The sequence below is a fragment of the Poeciliopsis prolifica genome, unplaced genomic scaffold, assembly GCF_027474105.1.
Source record: "Poeciliopsis prolifica strain line A6 unplaced genomic scaffold, Auburn_PproV2 SCAFFOLD010, whole genome shotgun sequence".
NCBI lineage: Eukaryota > Metazoa > Chordata > Actinopteri > Cyprinodontiformes > Poeciliidae > Poeciliopsis > Poeciliopsis prolifica.
The window spans coordinates 620,920-648,915 of record NW_026562385.1 but is presented as its reverse complement, the minus strand read 5'-3'; the positions used below and the strand labels follow the sequence as shown (position 1 = coordinate 648,915).

The 27,996-nt window shown below is 39.6% G+C and overlaps 2 pseudogenes; both read right to left on the bottom strand.

The window, feature by feature from the left end:
• Nucleotides 1–1,513: 1,513 nt before the first annotated feature.
• Nucleotides 1,514–11,748, bottom strand: LOC129363238 (myosin heavy chain, fast skeletal muscle-like; annotated as a pseudogene).
• Nucleotides 11,749–16,704: 4,956 nt separating this feature from the next.
• Nucleotides 16,705–26,974, bottom strand: LOC129363239 (myosin heavy chain, fast skeletal muscle-like; annotated as a pseudogene).
• Nucleotides 26,975–27,996: the final 1,022 nt, after the last annotated feature.

Sequence of the window (27,996 nt, the reverse complement as noted above, 5' to 3'; positions counted from 1 at the left end):
CATTTAAGGTTGTCTTACTATTATTAACATTAGCAATGCAAAGTTACAGATCTTATGCCTTTGTAAGCTAAGTAGTACATACAGAAATGTGTATCTTAATTACTTTGTTCAAATCAGTTTATGGTCAGCTGTTCACAAAAATGGAAACGCATCCATCACTAAATCTCTGCCTAGCATGGGAAAGTGGGGAGCTGTGGGGGGATATCATATTTTATTGGCCAGCTTTATAATTTATTTGATGACTGCTCACATTTTCAGAGGGGGGGAGACGCAAGAGCAGCACAATCCGAAATAGGACGGCATCTGCGACTGTTGCCTCGTGTGTCAGGGGGCAAAACAGATGACAGACGCATTTTGAGTACTTATAAGGTGGACCTTGTGAACGATGACTGATTTGCTCGCTTATTTGAGGTGTCTGTACAGCTACATATTCAGTTTTACTATTTGGTAGATGAAGGGATACAGGGGAGCAAGTGAATAGTAAATATCTTCCAGATACAGTAAGTGTTTGAAGAAACCTTTACATATTTGAAAATTGGATTTGCTCTTGTTTCGATGTAAATTCTTTTTGGAAGAGGCCGGCTTCACAATATCTGTAGAACTGCAATTATTGCAGTTTTACAGTTATTGCAGTTTTTTCATTAAGTTTTCATCCAAAACTTAATAAAACTGTTTTGAATGTATTTTCTGCTAAGATGTAGCAGAAAATACATTCTGCTACAAAGAGAACAAAATTTTCTTAATGAAAAAAACAACAAAATGAGGATGATCCCATTCACATTAAAGAAAAATGTTCCTTTAAAAAGTTTATATATTTCTTGTTAGAGTCTTGTTAGAGTCACTGACTGCAAAAACACAGTACTTTAGATATTCTAGCTCCAGTTTTATCTTGTGCATGGCAGTTGCAGAGTATCAGGTTTATGTTTCTCTTTAAATTATTAAGTTACAGCTTGCCAGAAAATCAAGGTTGCCAAAAGGCATGACTTAAGAAATTCCTTTCGTATTGTGATGAAACTTGGTTTATCAATGTATTAAAGAACTGTAAGAAAACACTTTTCTTGTCCTTTTATTTAAAACACAGATGTTGCTTTGCTTGTATTATTTTATAATATGTGACCTATAAAGCTGGTTTTGTGCTTTCTACTTTGTAGGGTGGTGTATAATACATTTCTCAATCAAGTCTTTTAGCCTCTGGTTTTGCACTGGGGTTTACAGAAAAGTAGTGTTTGAAATTGTTTTCAAAAGGTATTTAACCAAAAATATCTTTTGAAAATAACCCTCAGTGGACATTGTGTTTACAGTTGATGGGTAAACTGAGACCACTCCAACATTTTTGAAATTAGTGTTCGATCAAAATACAGTCATATTTACTTCAGAAAAAAAGAATGCTGGTTTTAAAAGAACTCTTCTCTGTTGAGTAAACATAATGAGGAAAAAATATGTCCTTCTTTGTGGATAAGTTACTAACTAGTTCTAAAGTTATATTTCAAGAAAGAGAAACAAAACCACTGAATGGTATGACATTTTAAAGATATTATTTATTGAAATAGTACATTATATGATGACATTTTACAGCTAGTTCATATTATATGAACCGCATTATAATGTTCCAAAATAGAGGGCGTCTCTATTCAGCGCTGTCAGACTAGAAAAAAAGATGCAAACATTAAGGAAGTCAGGTCTCTGAGAAAGCAAGATAAAATGTTTATCAAATAAAAATAGTTCTGCAAATATTCATTCAATAACAAAGTGTATTACAAAAGACATAGTCAAAGAGCTTGTGCTCATGGAATCTTTTGTTTGACATGTGATCTCACCTTTCCAGCATCACGGCTCTTGGCTCTGAGCTTGTTGACCTGAGACTCAGCGATGTCAGCACGCTCCTGAGCTTCCTCCATCTCATGCTGGACCTTCCTGAGCCTGGACATGTGGGTGTTGGCCTGCTCCTCCTGAAAGTTTTGAGATACCAGCTATTTTAGTTAATACAAAATGTCAAATAATGGCTTGGTAATGTGCTAACTTAAAGGGGGGATTGTTTGGTGGCAGACAATCAGTCATTTCTCTTACCGCCTCCTCAGCCTGTCTCTTGTAAGCCTTCACTTTGAGCTGCAGCTTGTCCACCAGGTCCTGAAGTCGAGTCAGATTCTTTTTGTCCTCCTCAGTCTGTAGGGATGAACCAAATGTTTGCAAAGACTTATTGTAAACAAGACAAATAATATACAGGACAATAGTAAAGTTATTTGGTATTAAAGGTACTTAGTAAGTGTTTAGAAAACAGAATAGAATATTCACCTGGTAAGTCAGCTCCTTAACTCTCCTCTCATATTTGCGGACTCCTTTAACAGCATCGGCTCCACGTCTCTGCTCACCTTCAACTTCAGATTCCAGTTCACGAACCTGTTTAAAGATGTTGAATAAGGAAACAATTTAATATTACTAGGCATTATTGACACCATGTGAATTTACAGCAAAAACATTTTCATACCCTCTGCTCCAGTTTCTGGAGCTGCTTCTTGCCACCCTTCATGGCGAGGTTCTCAGCCTCATCCAGGCGGTGCTGCAGGTCCTTGACTGTGACCTCAAGGTTCTTCTTCATCCTCTCCAGGTGAGCACTGGTGTCCTGCTCCTTCTTCAGCTCTTCCGCCATCATGGCAGCCTGAAGAAATAGTTTGTCACCGGTTTCGGGTTAAAACCAGTTGATAAAAAGGGCTTGAAATTAGATTATTTTTGATATTTATATACTGACATCAGTGATAGCCTTTTTGGCCTTGTCCTCAGCATTTCTGGCTTCCTGAACTGCATCGTCCACCTCACCCTGAACCTGGACCAGATCAGATTCCAGCTTCTTCTTGGTGTTCAGAAGGCTAGTGTTCTGAAAGTGAATCAGAATGATACATTGTAGATGTGGGGATCTCAGGACATGGAAAGCGCTGCTTTCCTGTGAATAACTAAAATCCAACCTGAGAGTGCAGCAGTCCAACACGCTCACTGGCATCAACCAACTCCTGCTCAGCCACTTTACGTGATCTTTCTGTCTGTTCCAGAGCAGCTCTCAGCTCCTCAATCTCAGCTACCATCAGACCGTTCCTGCGCTCCACCATGGCCACCTGCTCCTTCATGTCCTCCTGTCCTCTGACAGCATCATCAAGGTGCAGTTGGGCATCCTAACAACAAAAGCAAAAGTCGGAGTTAAAAATTTAACTGACTTACACTTCAGTGTAAATTGTGTTTTACCACCAAACTCACCTTGAGTTGTCCCTGGACATTCCTCAGTTGTTTCTGGGCCTCGGCAGCCTGCCTGTTGGCGTGGCTCAGCTGGATCTCCATCTCGTTCAGGTCTCCTCCATCTTCTTCTTGACTCTCAGGGCATCATTCCTGCTCCTGACCTCAGCATCCAGAGTGCTCTGCATGGAGTCAATCACCTCTGGCTGTTTCTCTTGATCTGCTCCATTCTTCATCCTTCTCTGCCAGCTTCCGGTCAATCTCGCTCTTGACCTGGTTGAGCTCCAGCTGGACGCGGAGAATCTTAGACTCTTCATGTTCCAGGGTGCCCTTGAAAGGTCAAGCATATAACAAGGTTAGATGGTGGAAAAGTAAAGACAGGAGAGTATGCTTAGGGCTCATGTATGATATAAATTGCTGTTAACTTATGGAGAAATATTTTACCTCGGCTTCTTCCAGTGCAGCCTGAATTTCAGACTTCTCGGTCTCCACAGACTTTTTTGCCTTCTCCAGCTCATGGATGCTCTTACCAGTGTCGCCGATCTGTTCAGTCAGATCTGAGATCTCCTCTGCAATGAAAAGTTAATGAAGCTATAATAGAAATTTCAGAATTCCAAATTCTTTCGCCTTTTATTGAGGCTGAAGAAATAAAACGATCTGTCTCAGTAATTTTGGAGTTGCTTAACTCTGAATAATTAGGGAATACATACGCTGCAGGTTCTTGTTCTCTCTCTTCATGGTCTCCAATTGGTCCAGAGCCTCTTCATAGGAGTTCTTCATCTTGAACAGCTCAGTGCTCAGGGAGCGGGCCTCTTTTGGGCTCCTTCCAGCTCAGCCTGGCTCTCCTCATACTTCTGCTTCCATTCTGCCAGGACCTGGAAATGTGAGGAATCATTAAATATGTGTTTTTATCTGTATTAATCAGCTTTTTGGTTGTTGAAAAATGTCTGTACCTTGTCAAAGTTCCTCTGCTTCTTGTCAAGGTTGGCAGCCAGAGAATTAGCTCTCTCCACATCTGTCATGAGGTCTTCCACCTCACCTTGGAGCCTCTGCTTGGTCTTCTCCAAAGAGGCACACTTGGAGTTCACAGCCTCAATGGATTCCTCAGCCTCCTGCAAACGCTGGGCAAGCTTTTTCCTGGAGTGCATAGATGTTTCGATTGGTAGAAATGCATAATCAAAAGTACACATTATTAAATTGAGATATTCATTATGACTCACTTGGCCTCCTCCAGCTCCTCAGTACGTTGGATGGCATCAGTCTCATATTTGGACCTCCACTGAGCCACCTCACTGTTGGCCTTAGACATGCCTCTCTGCAGCTCAGCCTTGGCCTCCTGCTCCTCCTCAAACTGCTCTCTGAGCAGATCACAGTCATGGCGGGCTGACTGAACTGCATGGGCCAGGGCATTCTTGGCCTGGAAATCACAAGTTGTTAGTAGAATGATTGTCTACTGACCTCATCATTCATAGCAAAAGAAAATATAGACAGTCGTACCTTCACTTCCTCCTCAATGTGTCTCTTGAGCTCCTCAATCTGCTGAGTGAAAGCCTGCTTGCCTCTTGTCAGCTGAGAAACAAGAGCTTCTTTCTCCTCAAGTTGGCGAGAAAATTCACCTGTAAAAATCATAAATACATTATTGTTGAAAATTGTGAATCAATGTAGAACACTGGTTTAAGTTCAGTTAATTTACCATTTTCTGTCTGGAGTCTTGCTTTCTGTGCATTAATGTCATTCAGCTGGCGAACATTCTCATCATTTTTAGATTTGATTTCACTAAGTTGGTCCTCAAGAGTTCTGCACATTTTCTCCAAGTTGCCCTGAAACCATAAGTAATATATGTAAAACATAGTTATGAACCACAATTTGTATTTGATTGTTGTAAAACATGTACTATCCACTCACCTTGGCTTTGGCAACAGCCTCCATGTTGCTGGACAGGTCATCAATCTCCATCTTGTACTCACTCTTCTCCTTCTCCAGCTTCTGCTTGACGCGCTGCAGGTTGTCGATCTGCTCTCCCAGCTCAGCAACGCTGTCGGCCTGCTTCTTGCGGAGAGCTGCTGCGGTAGCTTCATGCTGCAGCGTGGACTCTTCAAGGTCACGACGCAGCTTCTGGAACTCAGCCTCACGCTTCTTGTTCATCTCAATCTGAGCAGCTGTGGCTCCACCAGCCTCCTCAAGCCTCTCACTGATCTCCTCCAGCTCCTGGAGAGGTCAGCTCTCTGCTTCTCTACCTTAGCCCTAGCAGCCCTCTCAGCCTCAATCTCCTCTTCCAGCTCCTCAATGCGAGCCTAGAAATCAAATGCATTGAAGTTGTCACTCAAGATCACTCTGCAAATCAGTATAAAAAAATTCTGCCAAGGGCATTATTACCTGAAGTTCCTTGATCTTCTTCTGAAGCTGAGCTCCAAGGGACTGTTCATCCTCAATCTTGCTGAGAAGCTGGCTGATTTCAAAGTCCTTCCTGATGTTAATAATGAGTCATTATTTTAAGTTAAACTCACGACCTTTTTAAATATTCAATAAAGGAGAGAAAAGATCCTTTACTTCTTGATTTTCTCATCAGATTGCTGCTTTTCATTCTCCAGATCCATGATGGACTCCTGGGCCAGTTTCAGATCTCCTTCAAGCTTTCTCTTGGCTCTCTCAAGGTCCATTCGGAGCTTCTTCTCTTGCTCCAATGAGCCCTCAAGCTGTTGCATAGTAGGTACATTCAATCACAGTAATTAGTGAAGATTGCATTGTTAGGTTTATGCCTAATTAGGAAGCCGAATAAACCGTTTTCTTACATCGTCCACTTGCTGTTCCAGCTTTGTCTTGGCCTTGGTCAGAGTGTTGACTTTGTCTTCCTCTGCCTGGAGATCATCCAGTGTTTGCTGATGGGCCTCTTGGAGGGCTTTCTTCTCCTTGGTCAGTTTGGCAATGGCCTCATCCTGAGTTGCCATTTCCTCTGTCAGGTTTTTCACCTGTCGGTGTTGAAATACCCAATTTTAACTGAAGTATAAGCATGTAGATGTCATAAATTCTGTGGATTGATGTATTAAATTCTGATAATGGTGTTTCGTGATGTGAACCTTGTTTTCAGTGGCATGTTTCTCCTTCTCCACTTTAGCCAAGGTGAGCTCTAAGTCATCGATGTCCTTCTTCAGCTCGGAGCATTCATCCTCCAGCTTCCTCTTCTTGGCGGTCAGCTCAGCATTGATTTCCTCTTCATCCTCCAGTCTCTCGGTTGTCTCCTTGAGTTTGGCCTCAAGCTGGATCTTGCTCTTAATCAAGCCTTCACACCTTTCCTCTGCATCTGAGAGATTCTCAACTTCCTATGATTGAGTAAAAGTCAGCAAATGTTAATGTTCTCCTTTCACATGAACAGGTCTTTAATAATGGAATCCATGATAAAACAATATCTGGTCATTATTCTCACAAATATAGTGTTCATAGCCTCAGTCTCAAAACATAACCCCACTGTTGTTTTAAGTACATAGAGTAACAAGAGAACTATATGGTTTAATAATCACAATTGAATAAAATAAATCTGCCTACTCACAGAAGCTACTTGAAGCTGCAAGTCATTCTTCTCCTGGAGAATTGAGACCATTTTCTCCTCCAGCTCCTTCTTTTTGGCCAAAGCAGCAGCCAGGTCTGTCTTCATCTTTTCATAGTTTCCTTCATATTCTGCAACTCTTTCTCAGTCTCAGCACTCTTCAGAAGAGGCTTGATCTTAAAATACAGGTTCATCCATGGCCAGTTCTTCACATTCATGAAAGAACGGATGTTGTATTGGATGGTGTAGATAGACTCTCTAAGAGAAAAGCCCAACAATCAAAGATAAATGTTTTCTCCACCTTAGAGACATAAGTATGTCAAGCTAATCTCTTGCATAATAAGAAGTAATCCCACCTCCTCTCCATCATCTTCACAAACTCCTTCCTCATGACATATCCTCTGCAGAGAGCCTGAGTCATGGTAACAAGTGAAGCCAGTTTCTCATCTCTCATCTCCTCAAGAGCGCCCAGAAGACCAGCTTTGAAGAACACCTATCATAGTAAAACGTTTGCAAGTTAAAACACATGGATGCAAAGAATTGTTCCCAGCAATATTATTAATGTCTTTTTCCAAATACCTTTGTGTGTCCAAACTTGTACTGAGTGTGGTCCACATCAATGGAGCCCAGCAGCTTCTCTGAAGCCTTCTTGTTGTCAATAAACTGTCCCTCAGGGATAACACTTGCATTCAGGACTTTGTATCTAAGGAAGAAAATTTTGGATTTTGCCTTTTTCCATATTCACATCTGAAAATGTGTTTACATTCAGAAAGACAGCAGCAGCCACCTCTGCTTGAAGTCACCGTAGAGGATTCTGCTGGGGAAGCCCTTTCTGCAGATTCTGATGCCCTCCAGCACACCGTTACACCTCAGCTGGTGGATGACCAAGAAGTTCTCCATAAGACCTGAGGGTTGGAAATATATTTAGTGAAAAATAAGTCTACAGTGTCTCCTGACATTATCATGCAAAATTTCTTCATGTAAATTTGTAAGACTGAGCTACTTACCAGGAGTCTTTGACTCATTGGGAATCAGGCAACGCACAAAGTGAGGATGAGTGCTCCTCAAGTTGGTCATCAGTTTGCCCAAGTTCTCCTGTAGGTCAGCATAATAAAATTATTCCATAGATGAGTTTAAATCATTTGAGATAGTTCTTGAAAAAATGCCCATACCCTGAAAACAGCAGACACAGTCTGGAAGGAACCACCCTTCTTCTTGCCACCCTTCTTGCCACCACCACCAGCCTCAGCTGAAGTTATGACAGTGAAAACAGTGATATTAAAACAAATTTTTCTAAGCTCTCTTTACAACATGATTTCATCAAATTCATTCTTGATATTTTTAGAACTCATTCTATTTGCACAACTGCAGCTTCACTGAACAACAAGCTTTATTAAAATGAGTGTTATAATTTTTTCAGATCATTCTTTGTATATTCAGGGTTATTCTCAGGTTGCACATTACTCTACTTAAATTAGGTTTATTTGTTTTACTGGCACATACCCTCAGCTCCAGCATGAGCTGCATACAGGAAGCACAGCAACTTGTTTCCAGACTTCTGGTAGAGCTGAACCACTGACTCGTTCAGTGGGTCCTTGTTCTTGTCCAGCCAGCCAGTGATGTTGTAGTCCACTGTACCAGCGTAGTGAACCAGGGCGAAGTGAGCCTCAGCTTTTCCCTTTCCAGGTTTGGGTTTCTCAAAGGCCTTGTTCTTGCCAAGATGCTGATCAATCAGCTTGTTCTTGAAAGTTGTATCAGAGGCTTTTGGGAACATGCACTCCTCTTCAAGGATGGAGAAGATGCCCAATGGCTGTGAATATTTACCGATTTAAATTACAACTCATATTTGAAATGAAGTATCATGTACTTAAAATCATGAATGTTATCAATTTAAGCTGAGTAATACAGCGACTTACCTTTTCAATAAGCTCAATGCAAGCAGCCAAGTCCATACCGAAGTCAATGAACTCCCATCAATGCCTTCCTTCTTGTATTCGTCTTGCTCCAGGACAAACATAGTGTGGTTGAAAAACTGTTGCAGTTTCTCATTGGTGAAGTTGATGCAGAGCTGCTCCAAGCTGTTGAACTGTAATTATTGATAGTTGTTTATCTTCCTTTGGAATAAAAAATGGTTCACATGACCTTTCTGTGTTTTTCTTTACTCACATCAAAGATCTCAAAGCCAGCAATGTCCAAGACTCCAATGAAGAAGGCTCTCGCTTGCTTTGTGTCCAGCATCTCATTGATACGGATGACCATCCACAAGAACATTTTCTCATAGATAGACTTGCACAGAGCGCTGACAGCGTTGTTCACCTAAAGAATAATTTGTCACTTTAATGTAATAAACAAGCTAACATCTGTTTAAATAACAACCGTTATACATTACCTGTGGACGGTCTGACCTTTGGTGACCATCTCGTTTCCGACTTTGACTCTTGGGTAGCACAGAGCCTTCAGCATATCAGCTGAGTTCAGACCCAGGAGGTAGGAGATTTTATCAGCCACTTTTGGAAAGAAACAAGACATTTCAACCTACTCTATATAATTTTTGTGTCTCTACAGAATGAGATTGGTGACATTTTCCAAATTACCCTCAGTGCCATCTGGTTCAGCCTGCTCCTCACGCTGCTTCTGCTTGAACTTCATGGTGCCATGATGCATCACAGCACCAGTGAGCTTGTAGATGTTAAACTTCTCATCAGCATTGAAGCCCAAGATGTCAATAGCAGTCTATGTAGAGAAAAAAGGTTTAAGCAAACTACACACGTTTTAAGAAAATGATTTAAAATACAAAATATTCTTTTACATCTGTGGCAATGAACTCCTCCACATCATCGATACTCTTGACTGTGATTTCACCTTGGCTGATCATTGGGAAGTCATAGGGGTTGGTGGTGATCAGCAGAGCATCTGAAACAATTGAAATAAAATCATTGTAGCTTTTTGTCTTAAAAGTTGCTCTTTTCTACATTTAATTTTCAAGTATTTGATCATTTACCAATGAGCTCAGGCTTGTGGCCTGTCATGAGCTGATAGAAGATATGGTAGCTCCTCTCAGCAGACAGCTGGAAGGTGACACGGGACTTCTCCAGCAGATCTAAGAATCACACGTATATAAGTAAGCACTTTGATAAGAAAATCATGGTACAGATTATAAATTAATATTCGATAATATTGATTACATCATGTTTACGTTTTCCTTACATGTCTCAATGTCAGCGGAAGCCAGCTTTCCACTTGTACCAAAGTGGATCCTGATGAATTTACCCTAAGCAAAATTAATATTATGTGTTACACTCTATAGTGAATCAAGCATTAACTATTAATGGACATTTAAAACATTGTCTTAACTTACAAAACGGGAAGAGTTGTCATTCCTCACAGTCTTGGCATTACCATAAGCCTCTAGCAGAGGGTTAGCAGCAACAATTTGGTCTTCAAGAGATCCCTGCACAATGACAGTTGTGAATATTTTTGCACTGTGCACCTAAGTATACACTGTGGAAATCTGTTTTTTCTTAAACATCCAGGCATGATCACCTGGATTTTTCCAGCAGCTTGTGGTCCTCCGTCCTTTTTGCCACCAAGAGCTGCAATTGTTGCAAAATACTGGATGACACGCTTGGTGTTGACAGTCTTGCCAGCACCGGATTCTCCGCTGAGGTACAAGAGACACATTTTGACTTATCAACTCCATTTTTATACATTTTGTAAAACATGTACCAGTTTAATTTGTGCAACACTCACGTAATCAGGATAGACTGGTTCTCACGATCTGCAATGTACACCATAATACATTAATGTCATGTCAATGTGCATATGTTATCATTTTCTTATGAAAACACTCGAGTCATTGATCTTACCTGTGAGCATGAACTGATAGGCATTGTCAGAGATGGAGAAGATGTGAGGTGGAGCCTCAATCCTCTTCTTGCCTCTGTATCCTGCTACAACCACAGCATCATACACAGGAAGCCACTTGTAGGGATTCACGACCACACAGAACAACCCGGAGTAGGTCTGTTACAGAAGAACATTTTAATAAATACACAGATATGATTTCTCCTGTTAAATTCTTTGAAATGCTGCTGAGAACTTACGTAGATCATCCAGGATGCATAACGCTCTTTGAGGTTATACAACACACAAGGCTCGTTGAGGTGGGTCATCATGACCATGTCCTCAATTTTGTCGAACTTTGGAGGATTTCTGGGTGGATATCATCCTCCTTGACTGTGAGAGTCTATCAAAAAAACACAAATGATTTTTTTTTCCAAATGATATTATTCAAGTAATGCAGTGTTTTATTTTAAGTGGAGTTTGTAATTTATTAATAAATAGATTTACCTTATTTCCTTCCAGTGTTTCAACATGGCTTTGCCACCCTCCCTCTTCACCACTTTGCACTTGAGATACATCTCATCAGCATCCGCCACAAAGTAAGCTGTTTTAGCATCAAATGGAGCAGCCTGAGCCTCAATCCTCTCCCTTTCTGGCTTCCGGAGGTAAATGGCCGCCGGGCCATACTGCTCCATCTCCGCGTCTGTGCTCATGGTGGCACTGTTAGTGGAGCCTAAACATATGAAACTTTTTAATACAGCCACACAGTAAACATAAAACAAAATTACATAAATATAAATTCATAACTGCCTCCTGAACATTTACCTCAGCTGATGCCAACAGAAATACTTCAGTGTCCTGAGGTGCTAAGGTGCTACAAAGAAAAAATAGGGTTTGGAAAAGATTTTGTAAAGATTTTATAACTATGTAAGATATTTTAGTGTTTTGGGTGTATAGTTGTTCAATACAGAAACTATATGTGTTCATAGATTTTAACTCAAAAGTAATCAGTATAGAATGTTTTACATAAATTAAGTGGTATGTTGTTAAATCGTATCATAAAAAAGATATGGGAAAATTGTACTAGTCTCACCTGTCTTAGATGCCTTCCAGTTAGAGCAAATGTCTTGGGCTGCTGCCTTTATATACAACAGCCCAGCCTCCTCAGCATATATTCTCTCGTCAATTTGGTCAGGGACATTTGACACCTCATTGCTTGATGTTGATGCTGTCCAAAATAAACAATTGTTTCATATTTCAAGATCACACTGCAAATGGATTGTCTAAATTAGTTTTTATTAAATAAATAATTAATTGTAACAACATCAGTATTACATGTGGATTCTATATTTGACTTTTTATACACTAGCAATTTTTTTTAACTTAATTTCAAAGAAAATTGTGAATCTTCTTCTGTAATTGATTTATGAGATAGTTAATAAACTGCTTAGCCCCCTTAACAAAATTTTAATTTTGATTGTGTTATAAAAAAGTATTGGTAATGTCTACAGTTTACCTTCTGGTAAATTGCAAGAATGTACTTAATTGTTGAAATATGATGTGTTAAGACTAGTTTTATAGGACATATATGCAAACCTTGTAAATTTCTATATCAAATCAATTAATGAGCTTTGAATTCACTAAAGGACTGAAATACCTCAGGCATCCAAAATAGAATGTTAGATAATGGACTTTCCGTTTGACCTCGATAGTAAATCTTCTTGGAATGGAATTGTAATAGAAATAAAGCCAGCTTAAGTCATTTAACACCAGAAAAAAATGGTTCTCATAAATGTTATTAATGACCTTGGTTTAAGGGTGATACAAATATCTACATATATAGCAAGTAAAATGTTGTAAATTTTCTTGATGCTAAAAATAATTTTGGATTGTAGCCACAATGAGGTTCATGTTTGAAATTCTGCAGGACCTGGCTAATAATTTGCTCTCCTGCAGTATATGATAATATCACCGTGGTCAAAACTAAATTCAGCTTTGGCAGGGAGCAATGATTCATGTTTGGCATAGGAATGAAGATGTATTTATAGTGCACGTTGAGATATGTCGTTAGCACCATAGTTTTGATTTAGAGATATTTCAAATCAAAAATGTAAATATTGTTTTAGATCATTTTCAGATAATATTTTGAAAATAACCTCACATTCTTTTAGAGCAGTAGCTTCTTCTTTTGTCTGGCATCCGCTTAGTCACCTTTCATGTAAATTTTGCTTCTCTGTGGGCAGGGGCACTGTTTATGTCAGACTTCAGCTTTGCTTGTTTCTGGGATGTTCGTGAACAACCAATTGACTTTCATCCACAGGGACAGTTTGTCGCATGTGCCTGTGTATATTCCTAGTCATGTGAGTCATGTCTTCTACAACAGGCTTTAATCAAGGACATCCAGAAATTGATAACGTTTTCTTGAAGCTGTTTCAAACACTTATAGTCAATCAATCGTTTTTTTTGCATAACACATTTCAGCTGTACAAAACTGCCATGTTCAAGTACTTTCAACATGGCAGTTCAAAGTATTTTACATTGTTTAAATATTCAAAAGCATCATAGAGTCAACAGTGGAGTCAGCAGTGAGGTTGTGTATGCTGTCCAGTGCCACAAAATTTTCACTGTCTTCTACATAGGTGAAACCAAATAACTTCACTAACACATGGTACAGCATAGAAGAATCAGTAGCCTGGGGCAAGATTCAGCTGTACATTTGCACCTCAAGAAGAAATCACACCTTTGTTGACAATGATGTCCATCTTCTGGACAGAGATGGTTGAAAAGAGAGATGAAGGAAGCCATCTTTGTCAAAAGGCAAAAAACAACACTGAAAGAAAGAGTTGGAGTTTCAGCATTCAAGCATCTGCAACCCTGTTTTGAAACTTATTCCAACTAAATGACTTATTCCCTTTCGACACCTATTCAGGAGTCTTTGTGAATTTTGGAGATTCGCAGTTGAGCAGCTTGCTCAACTGCGCATGATGTCCCGTCCTCCTCGGAGCATCAATCAATGACTTGCTCGTCCTTCACCTGGCTCCTTTGGGTCTCTTGCTTGGTGTGGGTTGTGTGTTTGGACACTTGGTTGTGGTGGGCTTCATTAAAAACTTAGTGAAATTCTGGATGGTTGTTGGAGTTTGGTTATATTGTTAAAACTTAGACACAGTTGTGTTTTCCACCAGCAAAATTATTCCATGGCTTGCTTGAATAAGTTTTCACTAGAGATCAGTATTCATGTCGATTTTGACAATGACAGGCCTTTAAATAAACTTTAATTGAAGCTCTGTTTAAAATCACCTATCTCTGTTCAAATTTTTGGGGGAGGTACAGACTAATTATTCTTCTAAGTTCAAAAGCTGTAAGAAATATGTTCTCTCAAATTAAGTAATTATGTAATTTAATCCAAGACAAAATGTAGGAAACAGACAAGCTTGTTGAATGCACCAAACAATAAGCATACAAAACAAATCCTCAAATTAAAGTTGATTACTTTTGCGTTGCATAAAATAATTACAGGATTTCCCAGAGAAATCCTGTAATTGTTGGGGTGCCAAGGCGTTCCACCAGCAGCACGCCGTGTTTGCATCCATCCATCCATTATCATGCATCCTTGTCCCAGGTGGGTTCAGGAGGGTTGCTGGTGCCTATCTCCAGGCAGAGTATACCCTGGACAGGTCGCCTGTGCCCGCCGTGTTTTTGTGTTTAAAATGGTGACAGGAAATGTAGGAATATTACTGGTTATTTATATGTTATTGGAAGATGTTGTCAACAATGCTTAACTAGGCAACTATACTGCTGAAAACAACAAACCAAAAAAACATAATTAAAATAAAATATATATATTTTTTTTACTTCTGTTAAGTCTTAACTAGGATATCTAAAAACACTGTTTAATACTGATTACATTTAGAGGCAACTCAGGAGCCACTTGAACCCCCCAGACATTCAGGGGCCCCCCATAAACCTTACATTTTAACATAAACCATAGAGCCAGAATTTTAACACTTTTTTGTTTACTGAGAGTGACAGTGACATTAGTTTTAATTTAATGGTTTCAAGATGGATCATTTAAAAAGATTTAAAAATTTTAACATTTAAACTTAAGATTTTAAGGAGCTAGTAGGTTTACTTTGTAAAAATGCGAAGAACATCTTCATAGTCACATTGGAGGCAGGCCACTAGGCTTATGATACACTGGGGGGAACCCTGAATTATCTTCTCTATCTCCTGTTACTGTAAGTACAGCATTTAGTCTCTGTAACCAGCTCCCAAACAGATACCATCTCTAAAAAATATTTTTTTTAAAATAACTGATTTCATATTGTTCTATGTATGTTTCACCCGGCCTCGCAATTTCAAACATTTAAATGTATTATGCAAGTTTAGAACAGAGGTAGTGTTTTCCAATGATCATTTATATTTAAAAGTCAATTAAGGTTAGAATGTCAAAACCACATGTGATTGATTCATCAAACATTCTTTCCCTTTATGAGATTTATTTTAATGCGTACAATTTTTTTTTTTACTTTGTGGTTGTGATATACATTTTCACAAGTTAGATGTATATCACAACCAAAATAAAAAAACATAAAACACAAACTACTACCAATAAGTAAAGTTTAGGACATTCTAAAAGTATCACAAATTTTAGAGAAGAATGCAAGTTGCAGATCTTATGCCTTTGTAAGCTAAGTAGTACATACATGGTCAGCTGTTCACAAAAATGGAAACGCATCCATCACTAAATCTCTGCCTAGCATGGGAAAGAGGGGAGCTGTGGGGGGATATCATATTTCATTGGCCGGCTTTTTAATTTTTTTGATGACTGCTCACATTTTCAGAGGGGGGGAGACGCAAGAGCAGCACAATTCGAAATAGGACGGCATCTGCGACTGTTGCCTCGTGTGTCAAGGTGCAAAACAGATGACAGATGCATTTTGAGTACTTATAAGGCGGACCTTGTGAACGATGACTGATTTACTCACTCATTTGAGGTGTCTGTACAGCTACATATTCAGTTTTACTATTTGGTAGATGAAGGGATACAGGGCAGCAAGTGAATAGTAAATATCTTCCAGATACAGTAAGTCTTTGAAGAAACCTTTACATATTTGAAAATTGGATTTGCTCTTGTTTCGATGTAAATTCTTTTTGGAAGAGGCCTGCTTCACAATATCTGTAAAACTGCAATTATTGCAGTTTTACAGTTATTGCAGTTTTTTCATTAAGTTTTCATCCAAAACTTAATGAAACTGTTTTGAATGTATTTTCTGCTAAGATGTAGCAGAAAATACATTCTGCTACAAAGAGAACAAAATTTTCTTAATAAAAAAAACAACAAAATGAGGATGATCCCATTCACATTAAAGAAAAATGTTCCTTTAAAAAGTTTATATATTTCTTGTTAGAGTCTTGTTAGAGTCACTGACTGCAAAACACAGTACTTTAGATATTCTAGCTCCAGTTTTATCTTGTGCATGGCAGTTTCAGAGTATCAGGTTTATGTTTCTCTTTAAATTATTAAGTTTACAGCTTGCCAGAAAATCAAGGTTGCCAAAAGGCATGACTTAAGAAATTCCTTTCGTATTGTAATGAAACTTGGTTTATCAATGTATTAAAGAACTGTAAGAAAACACTTTTCTTGTCCTTTTATTTAAAACACAGATGTTGCTTTGCTTGTATTATTTTATAATATGTGACCTATAAAGCTGGTTTTGTGCTTTCTACTTTGTAGGGTGGTGTATAATACATTTTCAATCAAGTCTTTTAGCCTCTGGTTTTGCACTGGGGTTTACAGAAAAGTAGTGTTTGAAATTGTTTTCAAAAGGTATTTAACCAAAAATATCTTTTGAAAATAACCCTCAGTGGACATTGTGTTTACAGTTGATGGGTAAACTGAGACCACTCCAACATTTTTTGAAATTAGTGTTCGATCAAAATACAGTAATATTTACTTCAGAAAAAAAGAATGCTGGTTTTAAAAGAACTCTTCTCTGTTGAGTAAACATAATGAGGAAAAATATGTCCTTCTTTGTGGATAAGTTACTAACTAGTTCTAAAGTTATATTTCAAGAAAGAGAAACAAAACCACTGAATGGTATGACATTTTAAAGATATTATTTATTGAAATAGTACATTATATGATGACATTTTACAGCTAGTTCATATTATATGAACCGCATTATAATGTTCCAAAATAGAGGGCGTCTCTATTCAGCGCTGTCAGACTAGAAAAAAAGATGCAAACATTAAGGAAGTCAGGTTTCTCTGAGAAAGCAAGATAAAATGTTTATCAAATAAAAATAGTTCTGCAAATATTCATTCAATAACAAAGTGTATTACAAAAGGACATAGTCAAAGAGCTTGTGCTCATGGAATCTTTTGTTTGACATGTGATCTCACCTTTCCAGCATCACGGCTCTTGGCTCTGAGCTTGTTGACCTGAGACTCAGCGATGTCAGCACGCTCCTGAGCTTCCTCCATCTCATGCTGGACCTTCCTGAGCCTGGACATGTGGGTGTTGGCCTGCTCCTCCTGAAAGTTTTGAGATACCAATTATTTTAGTAAATACGAAATGCCAAATAATGGCTTGGTAATGTGCTAACTTAAAGGGGGGATTGTTTGGTGGCAGACAATCAGTCATTTCTCTTACCGCCTCCTCAGCCTGTCTCTTGTAAGCCTTCACTTTGAGCTGCAGCTTGTCCACCAGGTCCTGAAGTCGAGTCAGATTCTTTTTGTCCTCCTCAGTCTGTAGGGATGAACCAAATGTTTGCAAAGACTTATTGTAAACAAGACAAATAATATACAGGACAATAGTAAAGTTATTTGGTATTAAAGGTACTTAGTAAGTGTTTAGAAAACAGAATAGAATATTCACCTGGTAAGTCAGCTCCTTAACTCTCCTCTCATATTTGCGGACTCCTTTAACAGCATCGGCTCCACGTCTCTGCTCACCTTCAACTTCAGATTCCAGTTCACGAACCTGTTTAAAGATGTTGAATAAGGAAACAATTTAATATTACTAGGCATTATTGACACCATGTGAATTTACAGCAAAAACATTTTCATACCCTCTGCTCCAGTTTCTGGAGCTGCTTCTTGCCACCCTTCATGGCGAGGTTCTCAGCCTCATCCAGGCGGTGCTGCAGGTCCTTGACTGTGACCTCAAGGTTCTTCTTCATCCTCTCCAGGTGAGCACTGGTGTCCTGCTCCTTCTTCAGCTCTTCCGCCATCATGGCAGCCTGAAGAAATAGTTTGTCACCGGTTTCGGTTAAAACCAGTTGATAAAAAGGGCTTGAAATTAGATTATTTTTGATATTATACTGACATCAGTGATAGCCTTTTTGGCCTTGTCCTCAGCATTTCTGGCTTCCTGAACTGCATCGTCCACCTCACCCTGAACCTGGACCAGATCAGATTCCAGCTTCTTCTTGGTGTTCAGAAGGCTAGTGTTCTGAAAGTGAATCAGAATGATACATTGTAGATGTGGGGATCTCAGGACATGGAAAGACCTGGTTTCTTGTGAATAACTAAAATCCAACCTGAGAGTGCAGCAGTCCAACACGCTCACTGGCATCAACCAACTCCTGCTCAGCCACTTTACGTGATCTTTCTGTCTGTTCCAGAGCAGCTCTCAGCTCCTCAATCTCAGCTACCATCAGACCGTTCCTGCGCTCCACCATGGCCACCTGCTCCTTCATGTCCTCCTGTCCTCTGACAGCATCATCAAGGTGCAGTTGGGCATCCTAACAACAAAAGCAAATGTCGGAGTCAAAAATTTTACTGATTTACACTCTTCAGTGTAAATTGTGTTTTACACCAAACTCACCTTGAGTTGTCCCTGGACATTCCTCAGTTTTTCTGGGCCTCGGCAGCCTGCCTGTTGGCGTGGCTCAGCTGGATCTCCATCTCGTTCAGGTCTCCCTCCATCTTCTTCTTGACTCTCAGGGCATCATTCCTGCTCCTGACCTCAGCATCCAGAGTGCTCTGCATGGAGTCAATCACCCTCTGGCTGTTTCTCTTGATCTGCTCCATTTCTTCATCCTTCTCTGCCAGCTTCCGGTCAATCTCGCTCTTGACCTGGTTGAGCTCCAGCTGGACGCGGAGAATCTTAGACTCTTCATGTTCCAGAGTGCCCTTGAAAGGTCAAGCATATAATAAGGTTAGATGGTGAAAAAATAAAGACAGGAGAGTATGCTTAGGGCTCATGTATGATATAAATTGCTGTTCACTTGTGGAGAAATATTTTACCTCGGCTTCTTCCAGTGCAGCCTGAATTTCAGACTTCTCGGTCTCCACAGTCTTTTTAGCCTTCTCCAGCTCATGGATGCTCTTACCAGTGTCGCCGATCTGTTCAGTCAGATCTGAGATCTCCTCTGCAATGAAAAGTTAATAAATGAATGAAGCTATAATAGAAATCTGCCAAATATAAACCTGAAGAAATTTCAGAATTACAAATTCTTTCGCCTTTTATTGAAGCTGAAGCAATAAAAGGATCTGTCTCTCAGTAATTTTGGAGTTGCTCAACTCTTTGAATAATTAGGGAATACATACGCTGCAGGTTCTTGTTCTCTCTCTTCATGGTCTCCAATTGGTCCAGAGCCTCTTCATAGGAGTTCTTCATCTTGAACAGCTCAGTGCTCAGGGAGCGGGCCTCCTTTTGGGCTCCTTCCAGCTCAGCCTGACTCTCCTCATACTTCTGCTTCCATTCTGCCAGCACCTGGAAATGTGAGAATTAATTAAAAATGTGTTTTTATCTGTATTAATCAGCCTTTTGGTTTTTGAAATATTTCTGTACCTTGTCAAAGTTCCTCTGCTTCTTGTCAAGGTTGGCAGCCAGAGAATTAGCTCTCTCCACATCTGTCATGAGGTCTTCCACCTCACCTTGGAGCCTCTGCTTGGTCTTCTCCAAAGAGGCACACTTGGAGTTCACAGCCTCAATGGATTCCTCAGCCTCCTGCAAGCGCTGGGCAAGCTTTTTCTGGAGTGCAGAGTTGTTTCGATTGGTAGAAATGCATAATCAAAATACACATAATTAAATTGAGATATTCATTATGACTCACTTGGCCTCCTCCAGCTCCTCAGTACGTTGGATGGCATCAGTCTCATATTTGGACCTCCACTGAGCCACCTCACTGTTGGCCTTAGACATGCCTCTCTGCAGCTCAGCCTTGGCCTCCTGCTCCTCCTCAAACTGCTCTCTGAGCAGATCACAGTCATGACGGGCTGACTGAACTGCATGGGCCAGGGCATTCTTGGCCTGGAAAGCACAAAGTTGTTAGTAGAATGATTTGTCTACTGACCTCATCATTCATAGCAAAAGAAAATATAGACAGTCGTACCTTCACTTCCTCCTCAATGTGTCTCTTGAGCTCCTCAATCTGCTGAGTGAAAGCCTGCTTGCCTCTTGTCAGCTGAGAAACAAGAGCTTCTTTCTCCTCAAGTTGGCGAGAAAATTCACCTGTAAAAATCATAAATACATTATTGTTGAAATTGTGAATCAATGTAGAACACTGGTTTAAGTTCAGGTAAATTACCATTCTCTGTCTGGAGTCTTGCTTTCTGTGCATTAATGTCATTCAGCTGGCGAACATTCTCATCATTTTTAGATTTGATTTCACTAAGTTGGTCCTCAAGAGTTCTGCACATTTTCTCCAAGTTGCCCTGAAACCATAAGTAATATATGTAAAACACAGTTATGAACCACAATTTGTATTTGATTGTTGTAAAACATGTACTATCCACTCACCTTGGCTTTGGCAACAGCCTCCATGTTGCTGGACAGGTCATCAATCTCCATCTTGTACTCACTCTTCTCCTTCTCCAGCTTCTGCTTGACGCGCTGCAGGTTGTCGATCTGCTCTCCCAGCTCAGCAACGCTGTCGGCCTGCTTCTTGCGGAGAGCTGCTGCGGTAGCTTCATGCTGCAGCGTGGACTCTTCAAGGTCACGACGCAGCTTCTGGAACTCAGCCTCACGCTTCTTGTTCATCTCAATCTGAGCAGCTGTGGCTCCACCAGCCTCCTCAAGCCTCTCACTGATCTCCTCCAGCTCCCTGGAGAGGTCAGCTCTCTGCTTCTCTACCTTAGCCCTAGCAGCCCTCTCAGCCTCAATCTCCTCTTCCAGCTCCTCAATGCGAGCCTAGAAATCAAATGCATTGAAGTTGTCACTCAAGATCACTCTGCAAATCAGTATAAAAAAATTCTGCCAAGGGCATTATTACCTGAAGTTCCTTGATCTTCTTCTGAAGCTGAGCTCCAAGGGACTGTTCATCCTCAATCTTGCTGAGAAGCTGGCTGATTTCAAGTCCTTCCTGGATTTCAAAATGCAGTGTTGAGCTCAATTATCTGACTTGACACAAACACATGTTGGAAAACAAAAGATAGTCTGCACTCACTTCTTGATTTTCTCCTCAGATTGCTGCTTGTCATTCTCCAGATCCATGATGGACTCCTGGGCCAGTTTCAGATCTCCTTCAAGCTTTCTCTTGGCTCTCTCAAGGTCCATACGAAGCTTCTTCTCTTGCTCCAATGAGCCCTCAAGCTGTTGCATAGTAGGTACATTCAATCACAGTAATCAATGGAAGGACTGTATCATGAGATTTATGCCTCACGAGGAAGCCTAATAAACCGTTTTCTTACATCGTCCACTTGCTGTTCCAGCTTTGTCTTGGCCTTGGTCAGAGTGTTGACTTTGTCTTCCTCTGCCTGGAGATCATCCAGTGTTGCTGATGGGCCTCTTGGAGGGCTTTCTTCTCCTTGGTCAGCTTGGCAATGGCCTCATCCTGAGTTGCCATTTCCTCTGTCAGGTTTTTCACCTGTCGGTGTTGAAATACCCAATTTTAACTGAAGTATAAGCATGTAGATGTCATAAATTCTGTGGATTGGTGTATTAAATTCTGATAATGTTGTCTCAGTGATGTGAACCTTGTTTTCAGTGGCATGTTTCTCCTTCTCCACTTTAGCCAAGGTGAGCTCTAAGTCATCGATGTCCTTCTTCAGCTCGGAGCATTCATCCTCCAGCTTCCTCTTCTTGGCGGTCAGCTCAGCATTGATTTCCTCTTCATCCTCCAGTCTCTCGGTTGTCTCCTTGAGTTTGGCCTCAAGCTGGATCTTGCTCTTAATCAAGCCTTCGCATCTTTCCTCAGCATCTGAGAGATTCTCAACCTCCTATGATTGAGAATAAGTCAACAAATGTGAATGTTCTCCTTTCACATGAACAGGTCTTTAATAATAGAATCCATGATAAAACAATATCTGGTCATTATTCTCTCAAATCTAGTGTTCGTAGCCTCAGTCTCAAAACATAACCCCACTCTTGATTTAAGTACATAGAGTAACAAGAGAACTATATGGTTTAATAATTACACTTGAATAAAACAAATCTGCCTACTTACAGCAGCCACTTGAAGCTGCAAGTCATTCTTCTCCTGGAGAATTGAGACCATTTTTTCCTCCAGCTCCTTCTTTTTGGCCAAAGCAGCAGCCAGGTCTGTCTTCATCTTATCATAATTCTCCTTCATATTCTGCAACTCTTTCTCAGTCTCAGCACTCTTCAGAAGAGGCTTGATCTTGAAATACAAGTTCATCCATGGCCAGTTCTTCACATTCATGAAGGAACGGATGTTGTATTGGATGGTGTAGATAGACTCTCTAAGAGAAAAGCCCAACAATCAAAGATAAATGTTTTCTCCACCTTAGAGACATAAGTATGTCAAGCTAATCTCTGGCATAATAAGAGGTAATCCCACCTCCTCTCCATCATTTTCACAAACTCCTTCCTCATGACATATCCTCTGCAGAGAGCCTGAGTCATGGTAACAAGTGAAGCCAGTTTCTCATCTCTCATCTCCTCAAGAGCGCCCAGAAGACCAGCTTTGAAGAACACCTATCATAGTAAAACGTTTGCAAGTTAAAACACATGGATGCAAAGAATTGTTCCCAGCAATGTCATTAATGTCTTTTTCCAACATACTTTTGTGTGTCCAAACTTATACTCAGTGTGGTCCACATCAATGGAGCCCAGCAGCTTCTCTGAAGCCTTCTTGTTGTCAATAAACTGTCCCTCAGGGATAACACTTGCATTCAATACTTTGTATCTAAGGAAGAAAAATTGGATATTGCCTTTTTCCATCTTCACATCTGAAAACATGTGTTTACATTCAGAAAGACAGCAGCAGCCACCTCTGCTTGAAGTCACCGTAGAGGATTGCTGGGGAAGCCCTTTCTGCAGATTCTGATGCCCTCCAGCACACCGTTACACCTCAGCTGGTGGATGACCAAGAAGTTCTCCATAAGACCTGAGGGTTGGAAATAAATTTGTGAAAAATAAGTCAACTGTGTCTCCTAACAATATCATGTAAAATTTCTTCATGTAAATTTGTAAGACTGAGCTACTTACCAGGAGTCTTTGACTCATTGGGAATCAGGCAACGCACAAAGTGAGGATGAGTGCTCCTCAAGTTGGTCATCAGTTTGCCCAAGTTCTCCTGTAGGTCAGCATCATAAAATTATTCCCTAATTGGGTTTAAATCATTTGAGATAGTTCTCAAAAAAATGCCCATACCCTGAGAGCAGACACAGTCTGGAAAACCACCCTTCTTCTTGCCACCCTTCTTGCCACCACCACCAGCCTCAGCTGAAGTTATGACAGTGAAAACAGTGATATTAAAACAAATTTTTCTAAGCTCTCTTTACAACATGATTACATCACATTCATTCTTGATATTTTTAAAAATTATTCTATTTGCACAACTGCAGCTTCACTGAACAACAAGCTTTATTAAAATGAGTGTTAAAATTTTTCCAGACCACTCTTTGTATATTCAGGGTTATTCTCATGTAGCAGATTTTTCTACTTAAATTAGGTTTATCTGTTTTACTGGCACATACCCTCAGCTCCAGCATGAGCTGCATACAGTAAGCACAGCAACTTGTTTGCAGACTTCTGGTAGAGCTGAACCACTGAATCGTTCAGTGGGTCCTTGTTCTTGTCCAGCCAGCCAGTGATGTTGTAGTCCACTGTACCAGCGTAGTGAACCAGGGAGAAGTGAGCCTCAGCTTTGCCCTTTCCAGGTTTGGGTTTCTCAAAGGCCCTGTTCTTGCCAAGATGCTGATCAATCAGCTTGTTCTTGAAAGTTGTATCAGAGGCTTTTGGGAACATGCACTCCTCTTCAAGGATGGAGAAGATGCCCAATGGCTGTGAATAATTACCGATTTAAATTACAACTCATATTTGAAATGAAAAATCATGTACTTACAATCATGGATGTTATCAGTTTAAGCTGAGTAATACAGTGACTTACCTTTTCAATAAGCTCAATGCAGGCAGCCAAGTCCATACCAAAGTCAATGAACTCCCAATCAATGCCTTCCTTCTTGTACTCCTCTTGCTCCAGGACAAACATGTGGTGGTTGAAAAACTGTTGCAGTTTCTCATTGGTGAAGTTGATGCAGAGCTGCTCCAAGCTGTTGTACTGTAATTATTGATAGTTGTTTATCTTCCTTTGGAATAAAAAATGGTTCACATGACCTTTCTGTGTTTTTCTTTACTCACATCAAAGATCTCAAAGCCAGCAATGTCCAAGACTCCAATAAAGAAGGCTCTCGCTTGCTTTGTGTCCAGCATCTCATTGATACGGATGACCATCCACAAGAACATTTTCTCATAGACAGACTTGCACAGAGCGCTGACAGCGTTGTTCACCTAAAAGAATAATTTGTCACTTTAATGTAATAAACAAGCTAACATCTGTTTAACATAACAACCGTTATACATTACCTGTGGGACGGTCTGACCTTTGGTGACCATCTCGTTTCCGACTTTGACTCTTGGGTAGCACAGAGCCTTAAGCATATCAGCTGAGTTCAGACCCAGGAGGTAGGCGATTTTATCAGCCACTTTTGGAAAGAAACAAAAGACATTCAACCTACTCTATATAATTTTTGTGTCTCTACAGAATGAGATTGGTGACATTTTCCAAATTACCCTCAGTGCCATCTGGTTCAGCCTGCTCCTCACGCTGCTTCTGCTTGAACTTCATGTTGCCATGATGCATCACAGCACCAGTGAGCTTGTAGATGTTAAACTTCTCATCAGCATTGAAGCCCAAGATGTCAATAGCAGTCTATGTAGACAAAAAAGGTTTAAGTAAACTACACACGTTTTAAGAAAATGATTTAAAATACAAAATATTCTTTTACATCTGTGGCAATGAACTCCTCCACATCATTGATACTCTTGACTGTGATTTCACCTTGGCTGACCATTGGGAAGTCATAGGGGTTGGTGGTGATCAGCAGAGCATCTGAAACAATTGAAAAATCATTGTAGCTTCTTTGTCTTAAAAGTTGCTCTTTTCTACATTTAATTTTCAAGTATTTGATCATTTACCAATGAGCTCAGGCTTGTGGCCTGTCATGAGCTGATAGAAGATATGGTAGCTCCTCTCAGCAGACAGCTGGAAGGTGACACGGGACTTCTCCAGCAGATCTAAGAATCACACGTATATAAGTAAGCACTTCGATAAGTAAATTATGGTACAGATTATAAATTAATAATAGATAATATTGATTACATCATGTTTATGTTTTCCTTACATGTCTCAATGTCAGCTGAGGCCAGCTTTCCACTTGTACCAAAGTGGATCCTGATGAATTTACCCTGAGCAAAATTAATATTATGTGTTACACTCTATAGGAAATCAAGCATTAACTATTAATGGACATTTAAACATTGTCTTAACTTACAAAACGGGAAGAGTTGTCATTCCTCACAGTCTTGGCATTACCATAAGCCTCTAGCAGAGGGTTAGCAGCAACAATTTGGTCTTCAAGAGATCCCTGCACAATGACAGTTGTGAATATTTTTGCACTATGCACCTAAGTATACACTGTGGAAATCTGTTTTTTCTTAAAAATCAAGGCATGATCACCTGGATTTTTCCAGCAGCTTGTGGTGCTGCGTCCTTTTTGCCACCAAGAGCTGCAATTGTTGCAAAATACTGGATGACACGCTTGGTGTTGACAGTCTTGCCAGCACCGGATTCTCCGCTGAGGTACAAGAGACACATTTTGACTTATAAACTCCATTTTTATACATTTTGTAAAACATGTACCAGTTTAATTTGTGCAACACTCACGTAATCAGGATAGACTGGTTCTCACGATCTGCAATGCACACCATAATACATTAATGTCATGTCAATGTGCATATGTTATCATTTTCTTATGAAAACACTTGTCTTTCATTTACCTGTGAGCATGAACTGATAGGCATTGTCAGAGATGGAGAAGATGTGAGGTGGAGCCTCAATCCTCTTCTTGCCTCTGTATCCTGCTACAACAATAGCATCATACACAGGAAGCCACTTGTAGGGATTTACGACCACACAGAACAACCCGGAGTAGGTCTGTTACAGAAGAACATTTCAATAAATACACAGATATGATTTCTCCTGTTAAGTTCTTTGAAATGCAGCTGAGAACTTACGTAGATCATCCAGGATGCATAACGCTCTTTGAGGTTATACAACACACAAGGCTCGTTGAGGTGGGTCATCATGACCATGTCCTCAATTTTGTCGAACTTTGGAGGATTTCTGGGGTGGATATCATCCTCCTTGACTGTGACAGTCTATCAAAAAAACACAAATGATTTTTTTTTTCCAAATGATATTATTCAAGTAATGCAGTGTTTTTATTTTAAGTGGAGTTTGTAATTTATTAATAAATAGATTTACCTTATTTCCTTCCAGTGTTTCAACAGTGGCTTTGCCACCCTCCCTCTTCACCACTTTGCACTTGAGATACATCTCATCAGCATCCACCACAAAGTAAGCTGTTTTAGCATCAAATGGAGCAGTCTGAGCCTCAATCCTCTCCTTTTCTGGCTTCCGGAGGTAAATGGCTGCCGGGCCATAGGCCTCCATCTCCGCGTCTGTGCTCATGGTGGCACTGTTAGTGGAGCCTAAACATATGAAACTTTTTAATACAGCCACACAGTAAACATAAAACAAAATTACATAAATATAAATTCATAACTGCCTCCTGAACATTTACCTCAGCTGATGCCAACAGAAATACTTCAGTGTCCTGAGGTGCTAAGGTGCTACAAAGAAAAAATAGGGTTTGGAAAGATTTTGTAAAGATTTTATAACTATGTAAGATATTTTAGTGTTTTGGGTGTATAGTTGTTCAATACAGAAACTATATGTGTTCATAGATTTTAACTCAAAAGTAATCAGTATAGAATGTTTTACATAAATTAAGTGGTATGTTGTTAAATCGTATCATAAAAAAGATATGGGAAAATCGTTCTAGTCTCACCTGTCTTAGATGCCTTCCAGTTAGAGCAAATGTCTTGGGCTGCTGCCTTTATATACAACAGCCCAGCCTCCTCAGCAAATGTTCCCTCCTCAATATGGTCAGGAATGTTTGACACCTCATTGCTTGATGTTGATGCTGTCCGAAATAAACCATTGTTTCATATTTCAAGATCACACTGCAAATGGATTGTCTAAATTAGTTTTTATTAAATAAATAATTAATTGTAACAACATCAGTATTACATGTGGATTCTATAATATTTGACTTTTTATACACTAGCAATTTTTTTAAACTTAATTTCAAAGAAAATTGTGAATCTTCTTCTGTAATTGATTTATGAGATAGTTAATAAACTGCTTAGCCCCTTAACAAAATTTTAATTTTGACTGTGTTATAAAAAAGTATTGGTAATGTCTACAGTTTACCTTCTGGTAAATTGCAAGAATGTACTTAATTATTGAAATATGATGTGTTAAGACTAGTTTTATGGGACATATATGCAAACCTTTTAAATTTCTATATCAAATCAATTAATGAACTTTGAATTCACTAAAGGACTGAAATACCTCAGGCATCCAAAATAGAATGTTAGTTAATGGACTTTCCGTTTGAACTGGATATGTGTTGTAAATCTTCTTGGAATGGAATTGGAATAGAAATAAAGCCAGCTAAAGTCATTTAACACCAGAAAAAAATGGTTCTCATAAATGTTAATGACCTTGGTTTAAGGGTGATACAAATATCTACATATATAGCAAGTAAAATATTGTAAATTTTCTTGATGCTAAAAATAATTTTGGATTGTAGCCAAAATGAGGTTCATGTTTGAAATTCTGCAGGACCTGGCTAATAATTTGCTCTCCTGCAATATATGATAATATTACCATGGTCAAAACTAAATTCAGCTTTGGCAGGGAGCAATGATTCATGTTTGGCATAGGAAAGAAGATATATTTATAGTGCACATTTAGATATGTAGTTAGCACCATATTCTTGGTTTAGAGAGATTTCAAATCTAAAATGTAAATATAATTTTAGATCATTTTCAGATAATATTTTGAAAA